The 24,899-nt window shown below is 49.7% G+C and overlaps 1 protein-coding gene across 3 annotated transcripts in view; it reads right to left on the reverse strand.

Annotated features, from left to right (window-relative positions):
• The window catches only part of Agpat3 (1-acylglycerol-3-phosphate O-acyltransferase 3), an 85,350-nt gene extending 63,567 nt beyond the window's left edge, over positions 1 to 21,783 (reverse strand). Inside the window, exons 1-2 of one of the 3 annotated variants that reach the window (XM_021173640.3) lie at positions 21,596 to 21,766; positions 21,009 to 21,093 (exon numbers count right to left, since the gene is read on the reverse strand). The gene's annotated coding sequence lies outside the window, so the exon portion shown is untranslated. Of the gene's footprint in view, positions 1 to 7,152; positions 7,174 to 21,008; positions 21,094 to 21,595 lie in introns of those variants that run through there. The other 2 variants (XM_021173644.3, XM_029482247.2) reach the window with 2 other exon arrangements.
• Positions 21,784 to 24,899: the final 3,116 nt, after the last annotated feature.

Here is a 24,899-nt window from a genome sequence, read left to right on the forward strand (position 1 = left end):
CTTCTTCTAGGCCTTGCAGGCACTAGGCACATGGTGTACAAGCATGCATGCAGGCAGAACACACACACACACACACACACACCACACACATACATAATAAAATAAACTTAAAACAGTTGAGGACAGTGTACCTTTACTATAATCACCACCAGGGGGTCAGTCAGAAGCAGGTAAATCTCTTTGACTTCAAGACCTGTCTGGTCTAGAGCAAGTTCTAGGCTAGCCAAGGCTACATTGTGACACACTGTCTCAGAAAAGAAACAGAAACAAAGAAACAAAAAAAGAAAGAAAGAAAGAAAGAAAAACAAAGAAAGAAACAACGAAACAAAAGAAACACCACTCACCTCCTTTGAAACAAGGTCTCTCATTAGCTTGAAACCTCACAGTCCAGCCAGTCTGGCTGGCACCTGTATCCCTCTGATCCCCTCATCTCTGCCTCCCAAATCTTTCATTATGGCAACACCACCATGCCCAGCAGTTTTATGTGGGTTCCAGAGACTGAAGTTCAGGTTCTTTTTTTGGGGGGGGGGGTTCGAGACAGGGTTTCTCTGTATAGCCCTGGCTGTCCTGGAACTCACTCTGTAGACCAGGCTGGCCTCGAACTCAGAAATCCGCCTGCCTCTGCCTCCCGAGTGCTGGGATTAAAGGCGTGCGCCACCACGCCTGCTAGTTCAGGTTCTCATATACAAGTCTAGAGACAGACAAACTCAAGCCCCAGTTCCATTAAAAATAATAATAATAAAAATAAAACAAAATGAAATAAAAGAAAATAAAAACTGCACATAGAAGAGAAAGTGGGAAGGCTGAGTACAGATGTCTGCAGCCTCAGCCTTAGGAGGCAGAGGCAGGAAAGGTTACGAGGGCAGAAGCCAGCCAGGGCGACAGAGCAAGAGCTGGTCTCCTGACCAACTACTAAGGACAAGAGACATATGGCTACTGTAAATAAGACAGAGTTAGCTACACAGCGGCATGTTAGGAGATGGAACTGATTGTGACAGATGGTCCTCAGGCTCTTGAGTCTTCCCAAACACTGAAGCCATGCTTAGTTTTGCCTTTTGGTAAGTAAGGCTTCCATCACGGCAGGGGACAGGGTACAAACCACAAACGGAAAAAAATGTGATGGTCATTCAGAAATTATGTAAAGGGCTGGTGTGAAGCTGGGGGGAGGGGGGCTCTAAATTATCTTGTCAAGCCGAGCATGGCGACACATACCTTGAATCCCAGCAGAAGCAGAGGCAGGTGGATCTCTGTGGTGTTAGCCTGATCTACATTTGGAGTCCCAGGATAGTCAGGGCTACACAGTGAGACCAAAAATAAAAGTAAAATAAAAATTTTCAGACATTAAGATGATCAATTTTCAATTGAAAAGGCTCTCTCTCCATGTGCAGATGTCAGGCCGTGTTCTGCTCTAAGTGACTCCAGACTGTACAGAGTGGCCTTCCAAAGAGACAGGAAGACTTCATTTCAGAAGCAGCTTTGACTCCATTTTGAGGGAGGATGATGACTGCCCCTGAGTGAACCCCGAAACTGTACCCAATAGGTATTCAGCAGACTGATAAATAACTTATTTCTAAGAACAGAAAGAATGCCACCCTATAAGTTGTTGAGGTGAATTGAGCCTATAGGGGCCCAGGGAAATATTAAAATCATAGCAGAAAACCAAGCCCAAAAACTTACTGAACATACCAGACTAAGGAAAGTGCCTCTCCCTTACTTGGACTCCATAAAATGAGTGACACCTAACAGCCCCTTGCAAAGCTATCATGTGATACCTTGTATGGGCATCAAGGACCAAGGACTGTTATATCTGTTTATCACAAAATATAGGCCAGCCTGGGCTACATAGGGAGTTCTGGGCTAGCCTGATCTACATAGAGATACTCTACTCCACCTGCTTTCACCCTTCAAAATTTTTTTTTCAAAAAAAGAAGGGAGCTGGAGAGATCACTCAATGGTTAAGAGCACTTACTGTTCTTACAGAGGACCCATATTTAGTTCCCAACACCCACCTGGTGCTCACAACCATCCATATGCTCACATAAAGCACACATACATACATGCAGGCAAAACACTCACATGCATTAAATAAATAAATCTGATTTAAAAAATGTAAGACTCAAAAAGAAACTGTAGTCATGATTGAGCCTCTTCTTAGGAACTAGAAAAGCAAGTTGGGAGTCAGACACCAGCAGTCCAAAGAAAAAGTTACCCAAGCTCAAAGAGCCCCGGCAGACCCTGCGAACAAACATCCAGAGCAGGAGCCCAGCGTCTCAAACTCTCTCAAGACATGAAGAAAAATAGAAAAACAGAAGTAGGAGAGGCCCGTTCCCTGCACACTTGAGGCTAGTCTAATCTTCTCATTATTTAAAAAAGGGGAGTGGGGCTGGAGGGAGAGATAAAGAGCTGTTGCTACTGGAAAATCCCTCAGTTGTCATGTGTGCCCATAGACAGAGCCTCAGGAAGATTAGCGAGTAGCTCATCAAAGAGTACGGCTAGGCTAGGTCTCCACGGGAAAGCCGGAGTGCTGAACAGTAATCAGCAATCAAAGGGAAGCAGCCTGATTGGTTAAGATGGTAACATCATTTATAGACATGGTTTAAAAAGCCAAAATGAGCATGGACATCAGCAATACAAACCCTGAGGTTAGCAAGGCCACTGTGCAGGATGACCTGTAAATGTGTGGTGTCCCATCCTGAAAATCATCGTTACCATCACCATCACCATTATCATCATCACCACCACCACCACCATCATCACCATGACCACCACCATCATCACCACCACCATCACCATCATAAGTTAAAACCTTTAGAAACACGAGGAATAGAAGAAAATGTCCTCAACTTGATAAAGAAGCTAAACACAAAGCAAACCAATCCAGTGTGACTCATATAACACAAGCACTCAGAAACTGAGGCAGGAGGACTGAGATAACCTACAAACAGATCTCTAAGTCAGCAAGATGCTGGATGAATAGTGACAGACATTCCTGAATCAGTTCAACTCAGCCATCACAGTAAGAAGTACAGAGCACGTTCAACAAGACACATCCTGCAGAAAAGTCTCTCAGACAGTTAGTGTCTAAGACTTTCTTCTCTAATCTCTGTGTCTCTGTCTCTTCTCTGTCTCTGTCTGTGTTTCTCTCTCTCTCTCTCTCTCTCTGTGTGTGTGTGTGTGTGTGTGTGTGTGTGTGTGTACACACGTGCCACCCACCTCCTTTGACCCAGGATCTCTCACTGGCCTGGGGCTCACTGATTAACTAGCACGGGCTGGCCAGTGAGCCTCAGGATCCTTGTGTCTGCTTCCCCCATCCCTGCCAGTGCTGGGGTCCCATCTCCACACCTGTTTCTCTAAGTGGGTCCTCATGTTTGCAAGGTTGAGTCATCCTGGCAGCACCCTTCTTTTAGTCTTCTGAGACATAGTCTCAGGTAGCTCAGGTTGACCTCAAATTTGCTATGTAGCCAAGGCTGGCCTTGATCTCATCATATTCCTGGTTCAGCCTTCCAAATCCTGGGATTACAAGGTATGAGCCGACACACTTGGCTCTCCAGCTTTCTTGAGAAAAACCTTTTTTAAAAGTTCTGTAGAGTTGAAGCTATAGTAACAAACATCTGGGTATGAGTATCTAGTTTAAATTTAGCATTTTGCCAAATGAGTTTTTGCACACACACGTGTGTTCTTTCCTGAGCTGTGTAAGGGCACAGCTTGACTCTCCTAGAAGTACATTGTTCACTAGTACAGCACAGTGCACACATGGAGGACGAAACAGCTCACCCAGCATCTCTCTCAAGGTTCACTCCTGACACCTGGTTGCTTCGCCAGGCCCCTTCTGTTGGGAGTTGAGAGTGGCACTTGAGAGTGGCACTTGTACAGGGAAGACAGTAAGAACCTTTGGCTCATGGGTGGCACAGTCTGCTGTGAGCCCTCCAGAGCCATGGGCAGTAAGGAGCAAGCAAGGCAGCTGTGCTGGCAAAACTCATTCTCAGCATTTTTGAGGGAAAGGAAAGCTCTGTCCTGACTGTCAGCTCTGAATGATTGGTGGTGATTGAGGGCAGGGAGAGCTGAGCAGAAACAAATGACAAATCATTAAGTTATTCCAGCACTCAAGGACGGCCTACAGCTCTCTGCCCCTCAGTGACCAGCACACGACCTCCTAGCCTAGTACTGGAACCACCCAAAGCCACTGGGAAAATAGGCTGAGCCAGGAAAAGGTCCCCGAGCAGTGAGCCAGATAAGCTAGGTCTTGGCAGGACGGGACCTTGTGGCCACAGCTTGCTGCAATTAGAAAGACATGCTCCACCGAGCAGAAAGTGAGTCTTAGCGTCCTGATACAGAGTCCTGATACTCTTGATCAGCTTTTTCACTGACAAGCATTACCCAATGCCTAATGACCAGATCCCTCCAGGACATGGAAAAGGGGGAAAGATTTGTATCGGGAGAACCAAAGGACCAAAGAAAAGCGCCAGGAACCAGGGATGGACATATGACTTGGCCCAGCTCTATAGTTGGTTAAGACTGCCAAACTCTACTGAGTTGAAAACAGGGACCAGCCGGGCGTGGTGGCGCACGCCTTTAATCCCAGCACTCGGGAGGCAGAGGCAGGCGGATTTCTGAGTTCGAGGCCAACCTGGTCTACAAAGTGAGTTCCAGGACAGCCAGAGCTACACAGAGAAACCCTGTCTCGAAAAATCAACAAAAAAAAAAGAAAAAGAAAGAAAGAAAGAAAGAAAGAAAGAAAGAAAGAAAGAAAGAAAGAAAGAAAACAGGGACCAGCCCATGCTTCTGGAACAGATCCTGCCATGGGGTCTAGCCTCTAAAGTTGCACAGGGCACCTGCTTTTCAGCAGGACAGGCACTAGGACCCTCCACCCAAGCCTCGGGCACAGGAAGCCTGGCTGGGGAGCCCAGGGCTGTGGAAGAAGACATATGAACCTGGGTCTCTGGGCTGAGACCGCTTACTGAATGCCTCAGAGTGCTTCATGACCACCCTTGAGAAGCCAGAGTCCAGCTTAGAGGTGTGCCTCACTCACCACTGATGTCACAACCACACCGTCCAGGCTCATTCCCTATCTTTTCATGTACCTGTGCAATGAAGCCCACATAAAGAAGGGATGTCCCAACTCAGGGCCTCACATGGAAAGGAGAGGCAGCACCTTCTCAGATGCAGGCAGACATGGACTGGAGAAAGGGGCAGGGTGACAGCTGCCTGGCTTTCATTCTGATCTGAGTGTTAACAACCCAGGCATCACATTAGGACTTTGCCACCTTAGGGTCCCCAGAAACAGAGTTGGCAGGCAGAACCAGGAAGGTTCCTCCTGTAACCCATCCAGATGTGCACACCACCAAATGTAACCTAGGGATCATGTTCAACTGCTGGCTCCTGATACACTAGGGATGGTCCTGGAGGGGGCATCCATTGCTACAGTGAAGGGACACACTGCTACCTCCTGAGGGGGCCTCACATGACACCAACTCTTAGAGCTCAGAACCCAGCAGGCAGGAAGATGAAGTCTGCCCTGACCACCTCGCCAGGGATAGTAACTACCCTCTCCTCAGCCCTTCCAGGCAGCTTGAGCAGGAGGGGACCATTCTGCTCCCAGCCTGGATACGCCCAAGAATCGGGCATAGAGATGGGTGCCACTTTAAAATCCTAGTACAGCATGTCAAATCTATGTCCAGAGGAAGTGTCCTGGAGCATGCTACACATGGATCCAGCTTCAAGTCTGGGCCTGAGGGGAGGTCAGGATTCAACACCTTACACACGCATGGTCAACCAGAAAACTGCCACCCATCTTCATAATTCACTGCACACACAATGCTACACTGTGGAGGTGTATGACAGAGAGATATGCAGAACCTTAGTGCTCTGGCTTCTCAGAACTAGAAAATGAATGAAAAGGAAAACCCACAGCAGCACCCAGGGCTGTTCCTTTACACACCAGTGGAATGGACAGAGACTGGCATGGCGGGCCAGGTCTGGGCGGACAGTCTGGAGGCTTCACCTGCTCTGTGCTCTCCACACAGAAGAGCCCATCACACTAATAACATGGGAGAGTGGAGGAAGCTTCTGGGTCCACCCACTGGTCACACCACAGGGTTTCGTGCACCCCTCATGGTCTAACCTGATAACCACCTCAGTGAGCGAGTGAGCCTCGGGAAGAGAGCCGCAGAGATGGTACGCAGCTGTGATGGCACACCCAGTGTGTGCAGGAATGTACAGGAGATCATCCTAACCTAGGTAAGATAAAGGAAGTCCAGCAGAAAGAGAGAATCCGGGGTAAGACAGGGAAATGTCACTAGTGAGACAAAGGGAGACAGCAGGACCCAGCAAAGCCCGAAGGGAAACTGAGGGGCAAGAACAGATATAGACATGTATGTATGTGTATATGTACGTGGGTATGCATGCATATATGTGTGTATAATGTACATATACATATATGTGTATATATATGTTTGTGTGTGTGTGTGTACCAGTGTATATGTGTATGTGTGTGTGTGCCTGAGTGTATGTCTGTGCATCAGGTGGATGGAGGAGCCCACAGAGGTCAAAAGAAGTGTCAGATCCTCTGGAACTGGAGTTAGAGTTGGTTAAGCTGCCATGTGGGGTGCTGGGAACTGAATCTGGGTCTTCTGCAGAAGCAGCCACTGTCCTTAACCACTGAGCATCTCTCTAGCCCCACCCCCACTTTTGAGACAGGATCTCCCACTAGCCCAGAGCTTATTAAGTAGGCAAGCCATCTGGTCAGTGATCCCAGGGACCCACCCGTCTCTGCCTCACCAGAGCTAGGATTACAAACAGATGCCACAATGCCTGCCTCCTTTACATGGGTTCTAGCATTATTAACCGAGTCATCCATCAGCTCTAAAACCCCACATACCCATCTTTTTAGAGCTGCATTTGAATTACTATTTGTCCCCTTTAAAGATCCATGTTCAGGGGCCTGGACAGTCTGCTCAGTGGTTGAGAGCATCCAAGTTCAGCTCCCAGAACCCATATCAGGTGTCTCACAACCACCTGCAAACCCAGTTCCAGGGTACCCAACACCTTCTTCTGGTTTCCTCCAGCATACACATAAGTAGTGCCCACACACGTGCTCGTGCACACTCACACACATCTCTTTTTTTAAATGCTAACAGCCAAAGTGGCACATACCTGTAATCCCAGTTCTTAGCTGCCTGGAGCAGGCATAAATAGGAAATCACAACTTCAGGACCAGCCTGGGCTAACCCGTGTCTAAAATAAAATAAAAACAACAGTATCTAGCTATCATTGATGTGTGTTCATTATAGATAGTATGTGTACAGTTCTTCAGCTGTCAAAAACTCCATTGAAAAAAAACAAACAAAAAAACCCAACTAACATTGTAGCCTTGCCTTCTGACATCAAGCTGATGAAAATCAAGATTTAAGAAAATTCAGAGGCACTGTGCAGCCATGTCCCCTAGTAGTTAGGAGCCCTACTCAATGACAAGCTGAGAAAGAAAGGCCTTCCTAGCCTTAACTCCCTGGAATGTGTGTCCTGTCCTCCACAGGCAGACAGGATGCAGTTCCCCCGAGACAGCTGAGTCATTTGGCACACTTAAGTGCACTGTTCCATTGGAGGCTTGTCGCTGTTTAATTCCCCTGGGATCACACAGATTCCCCACCACATTTGTGTTTCTTCACCCTCCCTGGCAATCCCATGTCCACTTCCCCTTTGTAAGTCTACAACAGCTGTGGCTCATTTCCACCCCTGGCTCTAGTCAGGAGCACAGGGAGATTCATACCCACAAATTGTGCAGGGACTGTAGACACGCTCGCTCAACATGTGTGCAGAGCATCCTGGAGAGACAGATCAGTGGCACAGCCCTTGCCTTTCAAGAGTGAGGGCCTGAATTCAGACCCCCAGGACCCACATATACAGATTGGGTGAAGGGTGTGTGTCTTTAATCCTAGAGAGATGCTGGGATGAGAGGTAGAGACAGGCAGATCCCTCAACAGCCAGCTAGCTTGGCATGTGACCTGAGAGTCACAGAGGAATAAGAAATCTTAGAATGAGCCAGGTGTGGTAGCGCACACCTTTAATCCCAGTGCTAGGGAGGCAGAGGCAGGAGGATCTCTGTGAGTCTGAAACTACCTTCAAACTACAGGATAACCAGGGGTACTAAGGAGACCCTGAAAAGAAAAGAAGGAAAAGAAAAGAAGAGAAGAGAAGAGAAGAGAAGAAGAGAAGAGAAGAGAAGAGAAGAGAAGAGAAGAGAAGAGAAGAGAAGAGAAGAGAAGAGAAGAGAAGAGAAAAAAGGAAAGGAAATTTTAAAGGGGAGGAAAGAAATCTTAAAATGCTTAGGGCTGAATAAGGAACACCCCATATATAAGATGGAACAGGGAAGAGAAAAACGACAGAAGAGCCAAGAGGGGTAGAAAGCCAGAGCATCAAGACAATGCTAAAAGCCATGCTTGAGGACTCAGCCAGTAAGTGCCTGACAGGAAAGCACGGGGACCTTGGACCTGAGTTTGGTTCCCAGAACCCCATAAAAATTTAAATGTGGTGGCGTGCACTTGAAATCCCATCACTGTGAAAGTGGAGATGGAAGGACCATGTCTTGTGCTCCAGGTCCAGTGAGAGGCCCTGCCTCAAACAACAGGTGGATGGCTCCTGAAGTGAATAGATCTCTCTGTGTGTCTCTCTGTCCCTGTCTCATGACACGTGTGCGCACACACAAACACACACACACACACACACAGAGTTAAGTTTCAACTTCAGCCTAGCAGGAGGATATGTGGAAACACCTGAATATGGAGAAAAGAGAAGGGTGCATGCAGGCTGAGTGACTGAAAAAGCAGACCTGACGACAAAGGCCAAAGAAGCTGCCAGTCTCTTTGGAGAGGCAAGTCTGCCCCTGAGAGAGAGGAACCGGGATGAAGAGGGGACCGGCAGCCAGATGAAGCACAGGATTTCTCTGTGTAGCCCTGGCTGTCCTGGATCTTGCTCTGTAGACCAGGCTGGCCTTGAACTCAGAGAGATCCTCTCACCTCTGCCTCCTGAGTGCTAGGATTAAAGGCGGGCGCCACTCCTGGCTGATGCACGGGATTATGCAGTGAGGAGACAGAATGGCTCTGCACCTCGGTCCTGATGACACTGCCACGGGGACACGCTTTGCTCCCTGTCCTCTCCTCCCCAGCACTGGCCCTGGTGCCGGATGCTCGGCTCCCCATGCGCAGAACCTGGCACGTCCCTGAAGGTAGAGGACGAAGGGTCACTCAGCCTAGGCGCCTGTAAGTACTGAAATGTAATAACCTCAAGATAACATCATGGCGACTCCTGTTTTCTAAATCCTGGCTCGCTCTTCCTCCCCGCGCCTGTCTCTCTATCTTTGTCCTCTTTCCCCCGCTGCCCCCTCCATGGGCTGGTGAAAATGAGCAAGGTACCCTGTTAGCATGAACCGAAAAGCTGACTCCTGGTGGCAGCTACACAGGAATCTGGAGCCAGCTCCTGCCTACAGAGACCTTCACAGAAGACAGTAGCCACCTGGCGCCATGCTGCTCATCGTGAGGAGAAACGAGTCTGAGTAACCCCGAGTGACACCCCAACCTCAGGCCCACAGGAAAGGTGAGATGCCGTGGAGCCCAATGTGTGGGGTAGCTGCTGCCATAGAAGGAGATAATGGAGGCTCAGGAAAACGATGCGTCACCCAACAGGGCCAGGGGATCTGGACTCACTGCAGATATGGAGCAAGGATGTTAAAACATATCTTCCAAAAATCCAAGGGCTAAGAGGATGGCTCAGCTGGTACATATAAGATCCTGAACTTGGTCCCCACCACCCATGTAAGACATCAGACTGTAACTGTAACCTTAATACTGGGAGGCAAGGGTGGGCGGAGCCCTAAGACTTGATAGACAAACCACCTAGCAAATCAGGGAGCTCCAGGTTCAGGGAAAGACTGTCTCCAAAACAGAAGATGTAGAGCAAAAGAGAAAGACATCTGACACTAGCCTCTAGCTTCCACACACATGCACGCCTACATACACACATGGACGAAAATGTGCATGCACACAACATTTAAAAACAAGGCCCAGACTAAGAGCCTCTTTAAGGAACATTTTCTCCAACCTCACACAAACTCTCTGTCTTACCTGCTTTTCTATCACTGTGATCTAAAAAATAAAATAAAATAAAACCACCATGACAACTTACAGAGAAAGAAGGGTTTATTTGGGTCTTATGGTTCCAGAGGAATAAGAACCCATGACCGGAGCTGGTGAGATGGCTCAGTGGGTAAGAGCACCCGACTGCTCTTCCGAAGGTCCAGAGTTCAAATCCCAGCAACCACATGGTGGCTCACAACCATCCGTAACAAGATCTGGCTCCCTCTTCTGGAGTGTCTGAAGACAGCTACAGTGTACTTACATATAATAAATAAATAAATCTTTAAAAAAAAAAAAAAAAAGAACCCATGACCATCATGGTGGGTGGGGAGTGAGGCAGCAGTTAGGCAGGCATGGCACTGGAGCAGCAGCTGAGAGCTCAGGTCTCACTCCACATGCAGGAAGCAAAGAGCATACTGGGGATGCCACAAGGCTTCTGAAACCTAAAACCCACCCCTACCTACACACCTCCAACAGGCCACACCTCCTAATCCTTCCCAAACAGATCTGAACCGAGTCCACATTTTCAAATGCTGGAGACTTCTGGGAAATGTCTCCTCCAAACCCTCACTCTTTCACCCATAGAAAGAGGACCCTACCTACGTCAGACCTATAATTAGTACAACCTAGATTCTGAATCACAAGGAAGATGCAGGAAACGGGGAGTGGGGTGGGGGTAGACTTGCTTCCAAACAGACACAAAGAGTTCCAAACAAACTTTAACAAATCTACAGGAGACTGCTAACACATCATAAATATGCCTCATAGGGCTGGAGAGATGGCTCAGCAATTAAGAGCACTGACTACTCTCCCAGAGGTCCTGAGTTCAAATCCCAGCAACCACATGGCGGCTCACACCATCTGTAATGAGATCTGATGCCCTCTTCTGGTGTGTCTGAAGACAGCTACAATGTACTTATATATAACAAATAAATTTAAATAAATGAATAAATAAATATGCCTCATGGCCAACTAGAGAAGCTGGGTGGTCCTGGTAAAGCAAGAAATTCAGCGGATAGTTCACCCAGAGACCAGGGAGAAGGGGGTCCCGTGCCTGCACCGGTTCAGCAGGAGAGTCTCAGAAAGAAGAGAAGAAAGGAAAACCTCTGGGACAGGGTCATGCTATGTACCCCAAGCTGGCCCAAAACTCACTATCCTGCCTCAGCCTTCTCCTGCCATATGATAAGCAAGCCCTATGGTCCATAGAGCCACCTCCTCTCTCCCACGCATCCCACCCCACCCGAACTCTCATCCTGCCTGTCCCCGGAGCTGAACCTGGGGACTCTTCCTCGGCACACAGCCAACACAGCCCCTGTGGACGACCTGCAGAGTCACCCTGTGACCCTCTGCCCCCTTCACCTCAGGGCCTCCTGGGGTTAAGGTGTCCAGCCCAGGGATGTGAAATCCACTCTAAGAGAGTGGCCATCAGTGCACTTGACTTCAGCCACAGCCTTTGAGATGCCCTGGTCTCCATGCGCTCAGTACCTGGAGAAGGCTTCTCAGGACTCCATCTGTATTGCCCAACACAATCTTACATCATTTCCCAAGTCCAGGAAGCCCTGGGGATTTGAATGTGTAAAGCAAGCACTGACCTGTACCCTAGCCAAACTAAGAACAGGCTCTTCTTCCCTCTGTCCCAGTCATAAGCTGGTTCCCCTCTGTGTCTAACACCCCCAATAACCTGTGCACACTGGTCACCTCCAGCATGCTGGCACACCTGCAACCTCATGTGGGAAGGCGATTCCCTAAGATCCTGCTGTGAGCTTTATCCCTAAAAGGATGCCGGGCCCCACATGTTCAAAGCTCAACGTTGGACATCACCTGCCCCTGAGGAGTGTTAGCAAGCCACATGCTTTCTGTCCCTTGAGGTCAAGCCTCCCTCCTCTGCCCTCTCTGAGCCTCCAATCTCAGGGAGCCCAGAGAGGCCCCTCAATGCAGCCTGCTCCCCCTCCAGCAGAGTGTGCTGATCATGAGTCAGGAGAGCGGTCAGACAGGTCTAGCTTTTTGTTATATTTTCTGGGATCTCTCTTTGACACTGCTAACTTCTTCAACTCTCCTGTCACTCCTGATTCAAGAACAACATGTAGACAGGTGACACATCTTAAGTGTGCAGCTCACAACTTGAGCACACGGTGAGCCAGCTCTGAGGTCATGAGCTAAGTCTGCTGGTCCGTGTGAAGCTGCCTGAGCACCCTGCCTTTGAGGCCACAAGCCTGCCAGAGTGTGGTCCCTGAGTGGTACCAAGCAGCACACACACGGCTCTTCCTCACAGCTCTTCCTCCCTTGTCCTTAGTGTGTGTGTGTGTGTGTGTGTGCGTGTGTATGTGTTATCCATGTGCCACAACATGGAGGTCAGGGGACGACAACTTTCAGGAGTCAGCTCTCTCCTTTCATATGTGGGTGGTAAGGATCAAACTCAGGTCCCTGGGCTTGGCAGCAGACTCCTTTACCTGCTGAGCCCTCTCACCGGCCCCTCACTCCTCTTCTTCACAGCTATTGCCTTGACTTATCCGCTGTGTGAACATGGTACTCTCTGTCATCCATTCACAGGCTACCTGAAGCTGAGCTGTGGGGCATCCTGAACAAAGTTTTTAGCACAGGAGTCTGCCTCTTCCCCTCCCTTTCTTCCCCTACCCCCGCCACCGTGTTACACACCCTGGTGCCTCCTTTAGAGCCATTATGCCATTATTAAACCAAGTGAGGTCCTTAACACAGGGCACCTTTGCATTACTCCTTTGTCACTGCAACAGTGGAGCCACCTACAGGAGGACAGACACTTTGGGGCAGGGGTTCAGGAGTCCCAGGCCCCATGTCCTTAGCAGTGTCATGGTGGTGGGACCACATGAAGGAAAGCTCTTCATCACTTCCCGGCAGACAGGAAGCAAAACAAGAGGGGCAAGAGAGGAGCTAGGGGAGAAGTGACTAAGAGCATGCCTCCAGGGACCTATGTCCCCTCAGCAGGCAGCACTTCCTACCTGTTACCACCCACCCAACAACCCCGCTGCATTATCCGCGCATCTAGGCACTGACCCGCGCTGATTGCTCAGGATCGATTTGTCTTTGGAAATCATAGACAAAAATCACAGACACGCCCAGAGTTGGGCTTTTCTAATGGTGTAGGTGATTATCAATTCCATTGAGCTGACAGAATTAACTATCAGAACTATGATACCATGACAGCGATCTGACCACCGAAAGGGTATCTCAGAGGCTAACAAGGAGGTAGATCTTACAGGGCGGGTACACTGATCTGGAGTGGGATGGGGGATGGTGCGACTTCAGCACAGTGTCCACAACAGTACCCAACTTCAGATCGACAAACTATCCATTTGTGGGGGTGGGGTTAATATCTTGGACTAAGTAGCTACAACCACAAAAACATGCTTCACAGTATGTGAGTGTGTGTGTGTGTGTGCGCACACACACACAAGCTACTCTTCCATTTTCAATGACAACAGGAATTTTTAGAGTACTACAGCACTCTATAAACAGTTTTTGAACACTTCAGCTGTGTCTCCTAAAGGGAGCACAGTAGATACATATCCGGGCCAACACTGTCTCCCCACAGTTTCTGTAGGTTCCAAGGGGCCTGGGCCAGGCACAGTGACTGTCCACGGCATGCGGCAGGTGGCCTCGGACAGCCTAGCCACCCTGGTGAGGTACTCCAGCACCGGCCCTGCTTTCATTTCTGCATCTCACAATGGCAGGCCTTCGCTTCTGATCTCCTTGATGTCCTTTCAGTTTCTCTGCATGGTTCACTCTCACCTCCTCTGTTCTGAGGAGCAGGAATGGGAAGGTTGAAAATGAAGCAGTGTTGCTTGAACTCACAGCACGGAGGGAAATTAGGATAACTTCTTAAACTCAGGGATGCCCATTACTGTCCATTCAGCACCATCCCAAGGCCCTGAGCCAGGCAGATGTTGCGGATGTATGCAGAAGATTCCAAACCAACAAGCAAACAAGGGATGGCTAGGTGACCAGCCATGACATCAATACCCAATGGTCACCTGCATACAGTGTAACTCCAGCAAGGGGCCAGTAATATAAAGAGTGCGTTTTTAAAGCGTTGTTTTCCAAAACAACAAAGATAATAAGGGCACCCGGGAATAAGGCCACAGGGCATGGACCATTACAGCATTCACCAGAAGGATGCTCTACAGAGACAGAGGATAGAGAGTGGAAAGGGGACTTAAAGCCACCACAGGAACATGTGGAGTGCACAGTGCCCAGGCTCATGCAAGACACAGCCCAGAAAAGAAAGACAATATTTGATTAAAGTTAAAATATCTGCTCCTTAAAATAAAATGAAATAAAAAGATGAACTCAAGCAGGAAAGGGAACCATGAGCAAGGACACTGATAGGCATCCAGAGAACCCAAGAAAGCACAGATAGAAAACCAGGCAGGAGTCAAATGTAAGCAAAGGTCACACCAGCAGACAGCAGAGGAGGAGCAGAAACATCACAGAGGAGAAAGAGCAGCCAGCCGAGGAGCACACAGGGAACACACAGTGGGAGAAACAGGGAGAGCACACAGCAGGAGCACACCAGTGGGCATACACAGAGGAGCACACAATGGGAGTACACAAGGGAAGCACACAGGGGGAACATAGTGGGAGTACACAAGGAGAACACAAGGTGGAAGCACACAGGGGGAGCACACAGTGGGAGCACACAGGGGGAACACAAGGTGGGAGCACACAGGGGGAACACATAAGAAGAGTATATAGAGGGAACACATTGGGAGGGGCACAGGGGAAGCCTACACACAATGGTGGAGGGGGAGAAACAGAGGAATATACAAGGGAAACACACAAAACTTAGACGTGGGGGCCTCTGATGCAGGGAGCCCATATCACAAGCACAGCATTCCACAACATTCTATTTGCAAAGGGCAATGGGCACCATGTGCCCAAGAGTGTAAAGTCAGTCTTGAGCTCACTGACCCATCCGAGGCATTGAGATTGGGTGCTGAATGGCCACACACATTTGCACAGGACATGTGTATAGAGCTAGCTTAAGGGACAAGAACCTGGGGCTGGTGAGATGGCTCAGTGGGTAAGAGCACCCGACTGCTCTTCCGAAGGTCCAGAGTTCAAATCCCAGCAACCACATGGTGGCTCACAACCATCCGTAACGAGATCTGGCGCCCTCTTCTGGAGTGTCTGAAGACAGCTACAGTGTACTTACATATAATAAATAAATAAATCTTTAAAAAAAAAAAAAAAAAAAAAAAAAAAAAAAGGGACAAGAACCTAGCTGAGGGCCTGTGTGCAAACACGTGGTCCTGTCTGGTAAAGCATCCTCTGCAACCACCCCATCTTTCATAGACCACAGACAAGGAAGTCGCTGTTTCTCACCTGGCACTCATGCACTCTCTGCCCCGCCCTCTGTCCTTGAACTCTAGAGGGAACCTAACCTGCTCTCAGAGGGCACGGGTGGACAGGAGGGACTCTTCGGTTTACGTGTTCACAGAACCATTTGCTGCTTCCCTTGTGTATGTGTGTTCTAGAAGGATGCCTTGGTCCATTTCACGGACTCAGTCATCTTATCTCAAGAAATGAGGATGAGAAGTTAGCGGCTCACTGGTGGGCCTGAGGATGGACAAACAGTTCTGCTGATCAGGCACAGCCCACACTAAAGTAGCAACTTGCACCAAGCCCAGATTGCAGGATTTTTTTTGGAAGAACAAAAACTAGTAACTTGGGTCCCGTGACTCCCTGGCCACATTTGGCTGAGACAGTAACTAGAGGTCAGTGAACCAGACCGCGTTCAGCACAGCCTGCCCTTCTCACATCTCACACCTACACCTCACCTCCTCCCCTTGCTGCCTGACCCTTGTTGGAATCTTCCCTTAAAAGCTCCACCCATACATAACTTTACTCAACTAAAAAGAAACACTCTACAGCCAAACATTCAGCAGCACATCAACTAGATACAACGTAGTTAGGGCTCCAGGAAAACAGGAGAACCTAGGTTGTGGTCCCCCAACCACTGATGGAGAGAGCTTTGCCAAGGGTATCTGCCAATTCTGCCTCTCCAGGGTACCCACTCCTGACTCCATGTCAGTACAGAACTGTGGAGTTTTTCTCTGCATGGGCACTTTCTCTTCTAATGACAGCTTCTGCCCACTTATTACAAAAGACCATGCAGAGCTGCAGAGGCCTGTGCGACCACAGGGCTGCTCCTAAAACCTGAAGCTACCTGCACGGATGCATCACATGCTAACAGTGGGGACTGGGGACAGCTTCTGCCACACCCTGGTTTTCGTTTTCGTTTTGTTTTGTTTTGTTTTGTTTGTTTTTCCCTCTTGAGTATCAAAAGTTACCAGCATTCAGGAGGCAGAGGCAGGTGGATCTCTGTGATTTTGAAGCCAACCTGGTCTACAAAGTGAGTTCCATGTAAAGAAACTCTGTCTATATAAAAAAAAAAGTTACTAGACTTGAAGATGGAGAGATGGCTTAGGAGTTAACTGAACTAGCTGCTCTTCCAGAGATCCTAAGCTTAGTTCCTAGGATCTACATGGCAGCTCACAGCTGTCCTTAATTCAATTCCCATGGGGCCTCTGTCCTATTCTGATGTCCATGAGCATCAGACAGCCACAGGGTGCACAGACATGTGTGCAAGCAAATACTCAAAACACATTAGGTAGCCGGGCAGTGGTGGCGCACGCCTTTAATCCCAGCACTTGGGAGTCAGAGGCAGGCGGATTTCTGAGTTCGAGGCCAGCCTGGTCTACAGAGTGAGTTCCAGGACAGTCAGGGCTACACAGAGAAATCCTTGTCTCAAAAAAAAAACAAAACAAAAACAAAACAAAACAAAAAACAACAACAACAAAAAACCCACATTAGGTTACTATACGTTGGCACTGAGGGTGTGGCTAGGGGATATGGCTGGTAGAATGTCTACCTAGCACGTACTAGTCAACGGAACACTGCCCTCCTGTGCCAGCATCTCCCCCCAAGAAATGTCCAAGCTAGAAAGACAAAGTTATTAAGCTTTAGGCTTCATTTCTGAAGTGGCTGGAACTTTGCCACTCAGGCGTCTATCATCTACAGTGATGTGTGGGGCCACATGACCAGGGAGCTCACAGGTTAGGGAGGAGTCCAGGGCACTCAGCAGGCAGCCTGTGGGACTGACGTGGGCCCTGTGGAGCTCCTAGCTTGAAGCTCTCTGCATGAGCCTGACTAAGCTTTCCTCTGCTGAGACTCTTCCTCATCTGGCCTGCCTCCCTCCAGCCCAGCCTCCTTTCCCAGACCTGCCTGGGGCTCACCACTCAGCATCTTCTCCGGGGACCTCTTGCACTCTGAACTTCATTGTGGCACCCATTTCCCATGTAACTCTAGCTGATGCGGTCTTCATTTAATGATCTGCCTAGGCTAATGAACCACTAAGGCAGCTTAGCAGTTAAGAGTGCTTGATGTCCTTATTTAGGACCCAATCTGCCTCTGGCAAAAAAAAAAAAAAAAAAAAAAAAAATCTCTGCAATCTACACCACACTTTTTGAGGGACTCTGACTTTCTGTGTCTCTCTCTAATAAAAGGCAAACCGGTTCACTCAATCGATCCCTCTAATTACACTGGAACAATGACCGAGATCAGAAATCAATCAATGGGAAGCCTGACTGGATCACCGGCACATGACTCTGTGAGAGTGTGTGTATATAAAACTGACACAGTGGCAGCATTCTCTACAGCAATGAGATACGCAAAGCAGAGGCAGGGGCTGAAGGATGCCACATGGCATGAGGACCCACATAAGGGAGCCCAGTGCAGCAGCTCAGACCTGTAATCCCAGTGCTGGAGAGGCTGCTTAGCAGTTAAAAGGGCTTGCTGCCCTCACAGAGGACCCAAATTCAGTGCCCAGCAGCCACGGGTGACTCACAACCACCTGTGACTCCAGTTCCAAGGCAGAGTGTTCTGGCAACCACTTCTGGCTTGCAGAGGCACTGGACACAAAGCGTGCAGGCACAGGTGCTGGACACACAGCGTGCAGGCACATGCACACACACCTGGTCGGTGGGGAAAGAAATCTTTAAAAAATAGGAGGGGGCTGGAGAGGTGGTTAAAAGATTAAGAATGGGCACTGGCTGCTCTTCTAGAGGGCCATTAGATTCCCAGCACCCACATGGTGGCTCACAATAATCTGTTACTCTGGTACTTTCTTAAAAATAATTAAGGATAAAGTGGAGAGCAATGGAGGAAGCCAGCCAATGTGGACCTCTGAACACAAAGCCGCAACCATATGCATGCCACACAGGTACACATGCACACTAAATAAATAAACTTGTTTTTAAAGCAGGGATGAATGTAATATCAGCGTATACTATTGAATGCTCCAGTCAGCAAATTGTTAGAGGAAGAGCACCCTTAGCCAGCCAGCAGAGACAGGGAGACAGAGGGCCAGCAGCAGCTGGGAGAGTCTGTGTCCTGCAGCATCTCTCTACCCCACTACTCTACACCCACTGCCACTGTCTTTTACTATAGCTCTCACCTCAACTTCCCAAAAGGAATGGAGACACTGCCCATTAATGATGCATGGTTCCTGGGTCCTTTGGGCTCTCTTTGGGCCTTTGGGCCACTGGCACCCTGATCCAATTGAGAGCACCTAGCTTCTTCGGCTTATTATCCTAAGTGATATGAAGCACTCTGGCCAGGAGGGAGGCTTCTGCCTGTCATAACCTGAAAGACTTGAGTGTGCCTCCACTCACACCTACTAACATCTAAAACATATCCTGCCTGTGTTTCTCCCATCCACATGTGAGGAAGAGAGGTAGCCATGGCAAGGCACCCAACTAGTCCAGTAGCCAGTCACAGGTACAGCAAGACCCATGTACCTCATCAGCCTGTCTCTCCATCCCTACAACTAAGTACAGATATGCCCAGGTGACAAGTGTACACTGCTGGACTTTGGCTGACAAACAAGATCAGACCATGCCAGACTCTAAACAAAGCAGCAAGACTGTCCAAAGAGGAACCGCTATTGCAACCGCCTGAAACAAAGCATCATGAGGTTAATACGCTCAAATTAACCCTGCAGTCACTATGAGGTTGTTCTAGGAGTGACCCATTGTCCAGTTACTCACTTTACAAATCAGGGGAAAATCATTTATATGGTCTCAGTGCTCTTCAGTTAGTGGATGAGGACAACCCCCACGGAGTCCGAAGGTAAATGTTTGACAGAACTCAGCCCAGCCCTAGAGCAGAAACTTCTTAATGAGAAGACTAAGCAGCTATGGGGCTCATGTCAGACAAGTCAGCAAGATGCCGCTGGCCTAATGTGGCCGGTCACACCCAGAGACAAGCTGTTCAAACCTCACCACCCACAGCATGAGATGGGAAACATCACAGAGGTATGCAAAGGCCAAAATGTGGTTCAGAGTCTGTCAGCGTTTGAGAGAAGGGAAAGTAGTGTGGGGTACACACAAGGAATGTAGGGAAAGTTGCCATTGCTCTGGCAAGAGAGAGAGTGTAGGGGATGCCAAGGGTACAGCACTGGATCTGAAAAAGCAGTGACACTGCAAAGCCGTCGGAGAAGGGAACACACACAGTTGGTACCAGCTCCATCCTCTGAAAGGCTGGACCAGTTAACCAGCACCAACTTGTTAGGAGTGAGCTTGGATTAACGATGCCATTCTGACTCCTGAAACAACAATAAACTTCCATCTTTGCTCATCCCATACTATACAAAGATCTTACTATGCCCTACCTGCCTCCAAGTGGGCCAGAGACAGACGTATACAGACTTTTACTGCCCTGACTGGGCTGGAGAAAATCAGAGTCCCTTTGCTCTTCATTTAAATCCTGGCTGTGGAGATTTGTGACATAATCCAGGACAAGTGGCTAGCCTTGCTCCTCAGACCCCAGTGTGGTTCAGAGTCTGTTAGCACAGAGTGGCAGCTATATGCCCCAGAAAAGAAGTAAACAACTCCTCTACTGCGGTAGATGCTCCTTTTGTAACTTCTGAAGTAGATTAGTTACTTTCTGTTCAGTTTCCCCAGTCCCCTAGAACACACAGGCACTGTCCTTCCCAGGTGCTGGGCCTGTTATCTGGGAGCAGCTTAGGGTGAGACAGAGACCTCCCTTCATCTCCAGCATCCCTCCCATCTTCCTTCCCTAGGAGACACTGTATTTAACCCACTTCCCACCAATTCCACAGGCAACTTCTAAGACCTAGACCTTCTGCCCTGCTGCTGTACAGATAAGAGCAGGTGGGGGCCACACACAAGGCCTCCAGTAGGTCCAGACTGAGCTAGGTCAGACATCCAGCTGACATCCACCTGCTGAACATAGCCACGCTGAGGAGCACAAGCCACCAAGACCAAAGAGAGGCTGGCAAAGCCATCCCATGTAACTGCCTTTGGAAACAACGTAATTACAAAGCACAGAGTGTGATACTAGGAATCAATCTTATAGGCTAAGTCCTAAAGTTGGAAGGAGTCCTGCTAACCTAATAAGGGGAAGGGACAGTAAGGGAGTGATCAAAGTGACCAAGTGCACAGAGACCCCTTTGAAAGGGGCACAGTCCATTCCCCAATGTCATCGAAGCAGAAAGAGCTGCTTCCACTCATTTCCAACAGCCACCAACCCAGCACCCCCAACCGGCACCCTGTGTCCAATCTCAGAATCCAAGATCTTGGCTCTGGACGAGTCATTCCAATCTGTCTCAAATCCAAGTAGCCTTCTCGTTTCCCAGGAAGAAGAACCCAGTCTCTTAAGTATTCTCTTAGAGAAGACTTTCCACACTGCTTTAAAAAGTTAGGTTTGAAAAGCCATTTCTAAAATCATTTCCCTGTGCCCCTAAACTTCTCTTGAAGTTAAAAAGGAAACTTGAATATATTTTCCACCCGGCTTAAGTGTTCACAATCCTCCTGTCGTAGGTACCTGGGGTCAACTGCTCCAGGGCTCCAGGCCCACCGTGGACAGGTGTTTTCCTCCAGAGGCTCTGGTTACTGAATGACCCCAGCGCCTGAGTGAAACGTGGAAATTCACAGTCGGCCTTTGGTCTCAACGCCAAAGTCAAGAAAAAAAAAAAAAAAAAAAACAACCGAGCCCTCGCACCTTCCTCCAGGGCGTCCCACCTGCAGCCCTCCCTCCGCGTTCAGCAAGCAAAAAAGTGAAACTAGCCCACAGGGCCCCGAAATCAGGCATGGGGGGCTCCCCCAGAGCGAGGAGCCGGGAGCCAAGCAAGGTTCCCCCCGGAGAGGGGCCCCAAGGCCGCCCAGGCCCTCTTGTCGGGCCCCGCATCCCCATCTCTACCCGATCGCCCGCATCCCCAGGCCGCCGCGCACCCCGCACAGCACCGGCGGGCCGGGCAGGCCGCACAGGGGCCGGGCGGGACCCGGAGCCTCCAGGCGCCGCGCTCTCCAGGCCGCGCGCCCCGCGGAGCGCAGCCGGCCACTGCGGCGGGGCCCGGCGACCGCGGGCGGGGGACGACCTCGGGCGGCTCGGCCGGTCTCGGCGCGGCTCACCTGCACTCCACCTGCTGGTCGCGGTTCTCGCGTCGGGCGCGCGCGGCCTGGGCCCGGCCCGGCCCTGCGTCGGGGCCTCAGCGAGTGCGGCGCCCGCCGCCCCGGGCCCCCATCGCCGCCCTCCGCCTCGGCGCCGCCGCCACTTCCTGTGCGCGGCGATCCCACAGTTCCGCCGGCGCGGGACGCCAGGCGCGGGGACGCGGGGACACGCGCGGACCGACGCGCGGGGGAGGAGTCGCGGCCCGCGGCGCAGCGGCGACCGCCTCGGCCAACGGACAGCAAGCGGGGGAGGGGACGCGAGGGGAGCCCCGCGGGAGCAGCCTCCACCCTCCTGGCCAGCGGGATGTTCCTAGACCCAGCCCGACTCCCTTTCAGCTGCCTGCGGTCCTCCCGGAGTCCCACTGGGGTGATCCTGGGCCCAGCTTGAATCCCCTCTTTCAGCCCCCTGAAGTCCTTCTGGGGTACTGCGGTGTTCCTGGGCCCAGCCTGGATCCCCTTGTCCCCCTGAAGTTCTTCGGGGTGTTCCTGGGCGGTACTTGGACCCCCGATGGTTCCCTGGAGTCCTCCTGGGTTGCCTCCCCCAAGAACTGGAATATTCCTAGGCCTAGCCTGGATTTGCCTCCGTTCAGCCTCCTGAAATCATTCTGAGCCTCAGCCTAGACCCCTTCCCAGTCCCGGAGGTCCCCTTGAGACCCAGGATGTTTTGATGGCTCAGGTTAGACTCCCCTTCCTTCTGAGTCCTCCTGGGGACGCCTGGAAATTTGGGGGTCCCCTGCCAATTAATTAGACTCCATTTCCCTTATCCTCCTAGACCCCATTCCCAACACACACCCCCATCATGCCCCCAAGTAAGGATCCCATCCTGGAATCCTGTAGGATTGTCCCCAGTGTCTGATAAGGCACCAGGATCGCTTTTCACTCCCACGTGCTGTACCCTTTGATTTATTTATAGTTGGCAACTGGCTAGCAACATTGTATCTACATCCGATCCAGGAGGAAACCTCAATTAACCTAGTCCAGGGTCTTCCTAGGGTCAGCCTTGGGTCAGAAGAGGGTCAGGACCCTTTTCTCTAAGAAGCCTGTTCCATCCATAGTGAGTCATCGGATCTGAGGACCAACAGCCACCTGAGCCTCCCTCCCTCACCAGGCAAGGGGCTGATCCTAAAACAGGCCAAGAAGGACTGTGCAGGCTCAGGTGCTGCATCAGGACCGGGCCATCTGCACACCACTTGAAACCTGTGTGGCCTCTTGCTTGTTCAGGCCTTGGGATCCAAGCCCTATTTTCCGAGTTCACTTGAAAACGACTTAGGCCATATACCACAGGGCGAGCTGCCTACCTGTAAAAGCTTCTGTTCTGGGGCAGGAACAGGAAAGTATGTGCCTTCTCATAATGTCACAATTTACTGAGTAATAAATCCCCAGCTCTCTTCAACTACATAAGCTGCTGTGACCACCAGCAAACAGGTTCTTTCACTCCAACACGATCTTAATTACTAACTTTAATAACTCATCACACCACTAGACTCCTTTAACAGGTGACAGGGTGGCTACAGAAGAGTTGAAGAGGTTGCATGACTCAGCCAAGCTGTCTGGAAGGCAGAGGCTGAGCTGACAGAAGAGAGAAACGGGGAAAGTTTAAGCATGAGAAGGGAGAACAACCCCTTATCCAGAGGGGTTGATGTTTATCAGCTGAAAGCTACATCTCAGCAGACTTTGCTATAAAGATTGCCTACATTGAGCCAAGGCTCCTCCCCCCACACACACACACATTTATTCATTTACATCCCAATGGCAGCCCCCCTCCTCCCAGTCCTTCCTCATACAGTTCCTCTGCCCACCCACTCCCCTTCTCTAAGAAGAGGTGGATGCCAACCCACCCTGGCATATCAAGTCACAGCAGGACTGGGCACAAAAACACATCCTCTCCCACTAAAACTGTACAAGGCTCCTTTTCAAATATTTCAAACAAAAGGGTTAAAATAGCACTTAAAGGCTGAAGTATCTTTAATGTTTGGGTTTAATCAAACTCCTTTCCCAACAGTGACCCCATAACTTAGTGGATTTCACAATGGAGATTATAGATTCTGTTTATAGTCAATACACAGGCAACTCCCATCTGTTCTAGCTAGCTCAGAAAGGATTTCTTGGACCCTTTTGGCCTATGTTTTGATCTTCTAAGCCTGTGATCCCACCTGGTCCTCCTCCAGCATTCAGGACAAAGAGGTAGGTGAATTTGAGGCCAGTCTGAATTTGAGGTGAGTTTGAGACCAGTCTGGTCTACAGAGCAAGTTGCAGGACAGCAAGGCTACACAGAGACAAAAACTTAGCACTAGCCACTAGGGAATGGATTATCCCTTGTCTCAAAAAGAAAAGGGGCATGGGGGAGAGTCAGAGACAGAGTCAGGGACAGACAGAGAAAAAGAAACAGAAAGAGGGTTCCTTAGAAAGCTTTTAAATGTGTCAGGCACTAAGGTGGCCCAGGTCTTCAATCCCAGCACTAAAGAGGGTGAGGCAGGGGGATTGCTTCAAGTTTGAGAACAGTCTACTACAGAGTGAGGGAGAACTTATCTCAAAGAAAGACTTTCAAAGAATATGAGTTGGGAATACATGGCCAAAGTCATATCCGTGACTTTTTAATAACACAAGTTTCTCCAGTTTAGTGGCACATGCCTTTGACCCCAGCGCTTGGGAGGCAGAGGCAGGAGAATCTCTTGAGTTCAAGGCCAGCTTGATCTATAGAGTGAGTTCCGGGACTGCCAGGGCTACACAGAGAAACCCTTTCTTGAAAAAGGAGAGAGAGAGAGAGAGAGAGAGAGAGAGAGAGAGAGAGAGAGAGAGAGAGAGAGACTTTCAGTCTTAGCAATCAATTGGATTCAAAATAGAGGAACTCCAGTCACCTCTGAAGCAGGCACTTCATTTCTTCAGTATCCTGACTTTCATAATTTCCAAAGATATATAGACAGCCTACCCCTACCAAAGGAATGGGTCACAGAGAAATCTGCCAGGCTCAGAATGGGCAGGAATCTCACAAACCCAATTCCTTTCTTTTTCAAAACAGGCACTCTGCTCAGACCTCAACTTTCCTATGCCTGGACTTAAATAAAAACTGGAAACAGACTGGGGCCCAGGCACCCTTACCCTAGGAAAAGCGGATTATCCTTCACAGTTACGCTTTTATGTGGTCTGGCCTTTGTCTAAGTAGCTGGAAATGCCTCCGCAGGTAGAAACACTTTCTGTACATCCTGAGGACCTGAGTTCAAATCCTGGAACCCACCAACCGGTGGAAGAAGAGAAACAACTCCAC

This window comes from Mus caroli, unplaced genomic scaffold (assembly GCF_978045245.1).
Source record: "Mus caroli unplaced genomic scaffold, Mus_caroli_1 scaffold_9, whole genome shotgun sequence".
Lineage (NCBI taxonomy): Eukaryota > Metazoa > Chordata > Mammalia > Rodentia > Muridae > Mus > Mus caroli.